Source organism: Nannospalax galili, unplaced genomic scaffold, assembly GCF_000622305.1.
Source record: "Nannospalax galili isolate Female #2095 unplaced genomic scaffold, S.galili_v1.0 scaffold127, whole genome shotgun sequence".
Taxonomy (NCBI): Eukaryota; Metazoa; Chordata; class Mammalia; order Rodentia; family Spalacidae; genus Nannospalax; species Nannospalax galili.
This window is the reverse complement of record NW_008360326.1, coordinates 14,290,998-14,300,112: the sequence shown is the minus strand read 5'-3', so window position 1 is coordinate 14,300,112 and position 9,115 is coordinate 14,290,998. Positions and strand designations below refer to the sequence as shown.

General features: G+C 44.5%; 1 non-coding gene across 1 annotated transcript; it reads right to left on the bottom strand.

The window, feature by feature from the left end:
- Nucleotides 1–8,357: 8,357 nt before the first annotated feature.
- On the bottom strand, nucleotides 8,358–8,470 carry LOC115068929. Its single transcript, XR_003848270.1, has one exon. It is a non-coding gene; the product is annotated as a small nucleolar RNA SNORD23 (small nucleolar RNA).
- Between the last annotated feature and the right edge of the window lie 645 nt (nucleotides 8,471–9,115).

Sequence of the window (9,115 nt, the reverse complement as noted above, 5' to 3'; positions counted from 1 at the left end):
CCTCCTACTGCATACATTACCATTTATGACACAATTGCTCATGGATGCCACTGGGAGTAAGCCCAATGACAGAACCAGATAAGCAACTGGAATGTTGCATCATGCCCTCTAGTTCAAACCCAAGGCCCACTTATCTGCCTGGAGTCCATATGCCTGCTGAAAAATCCAATGAGTCATTAACTCCATTCAGAAGATGTTGAGTATCGCTGGAATGAGGTGAGTGATCAGATAGCTACTCAGGGAATGATGCTAACAAGTCCCAAGTTGGAAGCCACTATTTAATGGTTCGCTGATTGCCTCTGTCTGGGATTGCCGCACGGAAGGGAGACAGAATGAATAGATGGGTCACCCACCTGCCTCTGCCTCCCAAGTGCTGGAACTACAGGCATGCACCACCACGCCCGGCTAGGGTGAGCAAGACCATAGGAGATTTAAGAATTTTAAAGAGTAAATTATTATTCTAATAAATTGTGTACCTCAACGTGCAGATCACGGGACTCTTATCATCCCCCAAAATGTGCATTTTTAACAGAGGCTTGTAATCGTGTTTATAAAGATGAATCCAATAACAGTAGCACAACCTCCAGAGGTGTCTGCTATTTGTGTTGCCGACTCTGCACCTTATTTTAGTAGCTTCTGTCTTTCTGGGACATGAGCTGCCTCAGCCTCACCTGCGCCCCCCTTTCTCTCTCTGCTCCTTTCTTCTTTTCTTTTTGCTTTGCCATTCAAAGAGGGCATTGTTTTGTAGACATAAAACACTGAGTTAAGACACTGGCTTGTCCTTCTCCTGCTCATTTTTTTCTTCCTCATTTTCTGGGTCAAATAGCCACACACAAGAGTGGAATTTTACTTTTCCCACTCAAGAAAATGTGTTTTTATTGTTGATTAAAATATGTATTTGTTCTTATTTCTATCACAAATCTCTGAGACATTAGTGAATTCTTCCACAGGCTCTTCAGAATTTAGCATCAGTTAGTGACATGAGCATACTTTTTAGCCATTACAAATGATAAAACTTGTTTTAGAGCGAAGGTGACCAATTAATTAAGGAACAGGTTTTTCATTCCTTCATCTCCAAAGGAATCTGCTTCTCGATGAATACATAATAGGACTGAGTACAGGAAAGTAAAGAGTTGGACCCCCAGAGTCCTAAATTTAAGGAGAGTTTTCACTGAAGGAAGAAAGGCAGAGGTAGAGAGAATGTGACACTCCTATAATCTATATAGCAACTCAATACATAACGAAGACCAAACAGGGCCAGCAAGATGGCTCAGTGGATAAAGTTGCCTGCCACCAAGCCTGATGCCCTGAGTTTGGTTCCCAGGTCTCACATGGTGAATACAGAGACCCAGCTCCCATAAGATTTCCTCTGACCTCACACATGCACTTTGGCATGGCTGTGTATGCACACACACAACAAACACATGTAATTTGAAGCTCATTTTAGGTGGCTGGAAAGATGTCTCAGTGGTGAGGATCACTGACTGCTCTTGCAGAGACCTGGGTTCTATTTCCAGCACCCACATGGTGGCTAACAACTGTCCACAACTCCAGTTTCAGGGGATCTGATGCCCTCTGACCTCTGCAGATACTGCACAACACTGTTGCACTTACATACATTCAGACAATACTCTAATACACAAAAAAAATTAAAAAATAATAAAAATAGTAGCTCCTTTTTAAAAGAATGAAGAACCTCTTTCAGAAAATTTAATCATGCCAAAATATATAAATAAGAAATGGGCCCACCCCTCCGTCTCTCAGAGGTAAGTCATGAAGGTTTTGTTTGCATCCTCAGAGATGAGTGCTACTTACTCCTAGCCTTGATCAATGAAGACTCTTCACAGTGAATGGTGGGGAATGCGGAGTCAGGCTGCTCAAAGTGCTGAGAAAAAGTAAGAGCTGAGGGCTCAGCCCTACACAGGACACTTATGCCCCCTCTTCTAAGGCCCTGGAAAATCACAGAGAAAAGGGCGAAAGAATTAAAAGCTGGAAGACAGAGACACTAGACTGAGATGCTGCCTTCTGGGCCTGGCACAGCCAGTGCAGCTATGAGCTCACAGCAGCTGTGGCTGCCTGCAATGGGCCTGCACAAGATGGGCCTCTCAACAGTCAATTACAGATTGTAGAGGGTCCTGCAGGGCCCTTCCCTTCTCTGATGAACTATTGGCCATTAATGGATTCTGTGGTAGGCCAGACATTGTCTTACGTTGAGTACACACTGATGAGTCCACCATGTTCCAACAGATAGTTCCAAGCCCATGGTCACATAGATATCCCTGATTAAACTCAGTGGGTCACAAAATAAAACAAACAAAACCATGAATCAGGGGAAGGGACTTGTAGAGAGGGGTGGGGTTAATGGAGATGTGAGGGAGATGAGAGGGACTGGATGAGACCAATCAGGACACATTATACATGTTTATGAAATTATCAACTACATGTAATAAAGCATTTTAAATATAGGAAAATTTAAAAAGGAAATGGATGCTTAAAAGAAGAAAAAGAAATGAATGCCTGGAGATAACCAAATTAAAGCCTGTGAAATACTAATAGCTAAGCATTTATTGAACATCTGCCATGTGGCTGGTGGCGTGAAAGAGCCCTGGGCCCGAAATAGAATTGAGTCCTGGTGGCACTCATGTCACACACTGGCCACACGGCTTTGGCCAAGACACAAAGTTTTAGCTTCAGTCCCTGCTTGAAGAGTGTGGTGAAGAAGCTTGAATCCAAGCATTGTTGAGAGGATTGGCGAGTGAGCCTAAGCGAAGGTATTTTGTGTGATACGAACATGAGTCACATGTGAACTACTGTTATTAATCCCACTTACACCGAACTGAGCAATGTGGTCAAGCCAAAGACACAAAACAGTCTTATGATTGAGAAGCCTTCAGTTTACCTAGAAAAGCAAAATAAATCCATGGAAAGGTTGTGGCTACATCCTGTGAGGTCCCTTTTGGAGCATTTCTGCATGTGTTTGTGTAAGCATTACACCCCTCAGCTTGCTTGTCACTCCAAAAGAGTTCTCAATCCTCCTACGCTGTGCATGATACCAGCCTATGAATGTTTCCCCAGCACACGGGCCGTTTGGCCAGAGGGTCTGAACGACTCTACCAGCTTCCTCCTTTGCTTCAGCTCTAGCAGCTGTGACTGCTGATCTTAGTCCTGCCTTTCCTGTGACCTAGTTACCATTTCCTGAGTGCCAAGAAGAGACTTGACTTTGTAGAGTAGAATGTAATCCATCAACATCTCATCCCAACAAATGCTGTGGCACTCGACCCTCTTCCAGGAGTGACTAACAGCAGCACAGCATGATTACCCATCTGATCTTCTCCAAGCCATGAGAATGATGCTCACAAAGAGCTTAAGCAGGGCCTGGAGATGAGTATCAACAAACTGCTCACCAGAGATGGATCAAAAGGAGGATCTGGAAATGAGGAGGGTGGGAAGATGTTCCCTGGAAAATCAGCCTCAGACAAAAGACATGCCAGGAATGGAAAGGAAAGGGTCTGATTGGGGTCCTGTCCCCCAAAGTCTTCTGCTATTCTTGAAAACAAACTTCTAGTCATCCATCACCTCCAAAGGTACCTAGAGAGGACAACATTCCCTGCACATACTGAATGCTTGGAACCCTGAGAGAGTGGAAGAACCTCGCCTGCTGGAGCTCTGCACATGCCCTTCAACTGAGATTCAGTTACCCCAGGAGGCTTTTCAGAAACCTCTAGTCTTATCTCTTCCCAAACATTATGGCCCTCTGAGTTTAAAGATCTTTCCCTAATGCATCCTCCATCACTCCTGGAGTAGCCAACTCATTATGTTTGTTAGATTCTGTATTGCTCAAGATGTAATTCTGGGCCACAGAGATGGCTCTGTGGGTAAAGGCACTTGTTACTATGCCTGGCAACCCGAGTTCTTAATCTCCAAGACCCTTAAAGTGGATGGAGAGAGCCAACTACTGCAAATTGTCCACTGACTTCCAGACATGCACTGTGTCATACAGAGAGAGAGAGAGAGAGAGAGAGAGAGAGAGAGAGAGAGGAGAGAGAGAGAGAGAGAAAGAAACAATAAATAAATATACACATGTAATAAAAAGTTTTAATTTAAAAGGATGTGGTTCAAAGCCTACTTTTCCAGGACAATGGGATGAAACAGATTTTGACTGTGAATTCCCACAGGGCCTTTGTTTTCCATACCACAGTCACTGGACCATCCCTTCCTTGCTCTGTTTAACATCTTACAAAGGGTTCTTAGAGGTTCAGAAATGTGTACGCAATGAGCTAGGCATGTGAAGTCACCCTGGATTACTCCCACCTTATTTCCTTTATCTATTAGTAGCTGATTCTTTTTCACACTTTGCCTCCAACTCATGTCTTTCTCTCCTACCTCTGCTGTCTGGCTCCAACTTCCAGAACTCAGTGTCTGTGTCAATACACTAATAACCTTTTCTCACCTCAGTCGCAAAATCAAAGAAAAATAGGGGAGCAACATGAGAAACCTCTTACAATGTTTAGTTGGATGGTCCCCACAGGAGAGAAAACGTTGGTGACATACAGAACCAGTCCATCCTTCCCAGGGGGATATTTTTCTTTTATATGTCACTTAAAAAATTGTTATGGGGCTGGAAAGATGGCTTAGTAGTTAAACATATGTGTTGCTCTTGCAGAAGACTTGACTTCAGTTCTCAGTGCTCACACTGGGCAGCACACAGCAGCCTGTAACTCCAGCTCCAGGGGATCCAACTCCTGCCCTCCATGGACACCCACACTTCCATTCACATACCCACACACAGACATATACACATAAATAATAAAAGTAAATTTTAAAAAAATTTTTACTACTTTTATTTGTGTGTGGGTGGGTGAGTGTGCGCGCATGTGTAACACATGTGTAACAGCATGTGTATGGAGGTCAGAAAACAACTTTCAGGGATTGGACCCAATATGTGGGTCCCAGGGATCAAACTCAAGTCCTCAGACTTGGTGGTAGGCCCCTTTACTTGCAGAGCCATCTTGCCTACCCATATGCATATCATAACACATGTGTGAATACATACATGTATTGCTTTTACGTCACTGTCACCGAAAATCTCTTGACAGAAACAACTTGAAAGGAAATATTTATTTCGTCCTGTGGTTTCAGAGGTTTGGTTCCCATGGCAGGAGCAGCATGGTTGTGCAGCTCTGTCCATGTGGTGGAACCATACAGAGGGGGTTGTTCAGAGCACTGCCAACAGACAAGGAATGAGAGAGCCCAGGAGCCGAATATAATCTTCAAAGCCCCCCACCCCCAGTGACCTGCTTCAACTAGGTAGGCCTCACTTCCTGAAGGTCTCAGTGGTCCCCAAATGACACAACCAACTGGGAAACAGCATTAAAAAAATAAAAGTCTGTGAGGAACATTTTGGTTCCAAATTGTGACGGTATAGGTTAAATACTCATCACGTAGAAAATGCTAACATGTATTTTAATTTTATTTTGCTGTCGGGGGTGCTTATTGAGGGGCCTTGGCTCTGACATTCACAGTTACAGCTGGATCTGTGAGAGAACACGGAATGATGGTTAAACTGTCAACTTGATCACGTAGTGTATTGGTCACTTTTCTGTTGTTGTGATAAAAACACTGACCAAAGCAATTTATAGAAGGAAGAGTTTATTTGAGCTTACAGGTCCAGGAGAATTACAGTCTGTCTTGGTGGGGAGGTATGGTGGCAGAGGTGTCTGGAGGAGGAGCAGAAACTCTACATCTTCCAGCAGGCACAGGAAACAAGAGAGCAACTGGAGATCTAGCAAGGCTTAAAACTCTCTAAGCCCACTCCTAGTGACATGCTTCCTCCAGGATAGCCACACCTTCTAAGACCTCCCAAAACAGTGCCATCATCTAGGGACAAAATGTCCAAATACTTGGAGCCTATGGAGGGACATTTTCATTCAAACCACCACATTCCAACCCCTGGCCCCCATAGGCTCATAACCATATGAAATGAATTTAGTCCAACTTTAAAAGTCCCCACAGTTATTATCAATCTCAATACTATTCAAAAGTCCACAGTCCAAAGCCTCTTCTGAGACTAAGGTAAATATCTTAACAGTAAGCCTTTATAAAATCAAAAGACAAATTACATACTCCCATCATACAGTGGAACTGAATACACATTACCATTCCAAAAGGTAGGAATGGAGGCATAGTAAGAGAATACTGGACCAAAACAAGACTGAAAACCAGCAGGGCAAAGACCATTTCCAGTAGCTCCACATCCAACTTCTGGGACTTTACTTCCAAAGGGCTTAGATGGCTCAGCTTCTCTAGCTTTGCTGCATGCAACATACGTCTCTCTCTTGTGCAGGTACCACTCCCCGTATGCAGGTCTTCTTGGCAGATGCCTCACAGCTCTAGCATCACGAACATCTTCTTGGGGTCTCCATTGCCAACCAGGTTTCACCTCACAGACTCACACAATGGCCCAGCAGTGCCTTCTCTATGCAGGGAAACCCCTGCTGCAGGCTGTCTGGCCTCTGCAGTTCTCTGAAACCACAAGGAAGAATTGATGACCCCTTCACTCTTGCATCTTTCATGCCTCTAAAGCCAGCACCAGGTGAATGACACTGCCAAGTTCTACTGCAAGTTTGGGATGGACTCCAGCCTGCTTTATCCATCTTAGAAGCTTTTCTCTTCAGTGGTCCTTGTAGCATTTTGCTTTCACAAGTTGGAGGCTTAACTGGGTGTGGTCTTGCCCTGGAGGCACTCTCTCCATTGTTGAAATCCAAATCTCTAGGCCCCTCCTTAATCACTTTAATCTCCTTATCAATGGGATCCTCTCCATCATGTGCCAGGGCTCCAACATTAATCTTCCTAGTGCTCTTTTTCAATCCATCCTGTACATTCTGTATCTCTTTCTGCCCATTTGCTCTTTTTCACCGTAAATCTGAATAATATTCACCATCAATAGCCATGCCACCATTTCTACATTATGATTTCTTGAAATTTCTTCCTCCAGAGAAATTAGTCCATGGCTTTTCAACTTAGCCTCAGGCAAGCTTTTTGGCTGTGGGCAGACTCCAGCCAGATTCTTTACCAAAATATCCCAATTGCTGCTTAAGTCCTTATTTCCCTCTGGGACTACATTGTTCTCAGCACTACTTTCTTCCAGAGGTTTACTAGAATGACCTGTTAAGCTCCGCTTAAAGTAATCAACTGCTTTTCTAGCCCAAACTTCCAAAGTCTTCCACATTCTTCTAAAACCCCACATGATCAGGTTCTTCACACTCAACAGCTCACTTCTGGTACCAGTTACTGTATCAGTCACTTTGCTGTTGCTATGATAGAAACACTGACCAAAGCAATTTATAAAAGTAAGAGTTTATTTGAGCTTACAGTTCCAGGGGAATTACAGTGCATCTTGGCATGGAGGCATGGTGCAGAGGTGGCTGGAGAAGGAGCAGCAGAAGCTAAGCTCTCACATCGTCATGCAGACACAGGAAATGAGAGCAACTGGAGATCTGGCAAGGCTTAAGAACTCTCTAAGCCCACCCCCAGTGATGTGCTTCCTCCAGGATAGCCACACCTTCTAAGACCTCCCAAAACAGTGTCATCATCTGGGGACAAAATATCCAAATACTTAGAGCCTATGGGGAACATTTTCATTCAAACCACCACACCTAGGAAGATAGTCTCAATAAGAGACTGACCATATTGAGTTGACTTGTGGCCATGTATGTGGGGATAGTCTTAAGTAAGTTAATTGATGTGGGATGACCCAGCCCACTATGGTCAGCACTATTCCCTGATCAAGGAATCCTGAACTGTTTAAGAGTGGAGAAATTGATTGGGTGTAAGCAAGCAGGTGCTGAATGTGTGTGCACTCATTCTCCTCTTCTTCATAGTGGGTATGATATGACTAGCTGTTGGAAGTTCCTGCCTTGATGTCCCCATAAGGATGGACTGCAACCTGGAATTGTAACCTGGAATAAACCCCTCTGCACTGTTGTTTTTCATCAGAGTATTTTTCCTAGCATCAGAAATGAGAACAGAAAGCTCATTTCTCCACAAGCTTCACTTTGGACTTCGTGACCTTAACTCTCACCCAGGACTTGATCATGATTCTCCTGTCTGAGGGGATAACTCCTCTGGACAGGCAGAGCTGGTCAGAGCCCCAAGGCCATCTCAGGCCACACAGGGCTAGAGGGCTATGGAGGAGCCAGGCAGATTGTGAACAGGAATAGGACAGGGTCCTCTGTGTGTTTTAGAAGGATCTTACTAAGTCATTATTAAGTGGGTGAGATGGGCCTGGAGGACAGGGCAGCATCAGTGAGCAGGTTAGGAAGAAAGCCTTCTGAGGATTACAAGCTCACATCAGAACCTAGCCCCTCAGACCCCTAGACACTACCCAACTGGCTCTGGCCAAGGGCAGCTATGGTGTCTCCTACAGTCACTGGGGACACAGAGAGCAAGGATAAATTGTCCTCACCAGGTAATGTACAAATTCAACAGAAAATTTTGTTGACATTCCTATACATGGTGCATTTTCTTTTATTAGTAGTACGTATTAATTGTACAAAGTATTGGGTTTCATTGCGACATTGCTATATATTCACAGGCCACTCTGGGTCACGCTCACCCCCATGCTTTCCCTCCCCTCTCCCTCCCCCTGATCTCCTTCTCCTTCCCTGGTAGTACTCCAGAGAACAGTTTTTGACTCAAGAAAGAACATTTTGTAGGAGCTAGATCTAAAAAAGAAAACCAAAAAGAAGAGTGACAGGCTTGATGCACAACATTAGTTCCAGAACTTGGGAGGCAGAGACAGGCAGATCTGTGAAACCGAGGTCACCAAGTTCCAGGCCAGCTGGAGCTACAGGGAGATGCTGTATTAAAAGATAACGAGGGGAGGAGGGGGAGAGAGAAAGGGGAAGAGGAGAAGGGGAAGGAGGTGGAGGAAAAGGAAAAAGGAAGAAGAGGGTGAGGAAGAAGAAAAGAAGGAGGAGGAAGAGGAGGAAGAAGAGAGTAGGAAAAGGAAGAGGAAGAGGAAGAAGAGGGAGAAGAGAAAGAATGAGGAGGAGGATAAAGAGGAAGAAGAGGAGAAAGGGAGAGGGAAGAGTGGTAGTTAGGGAAATTGCACAGG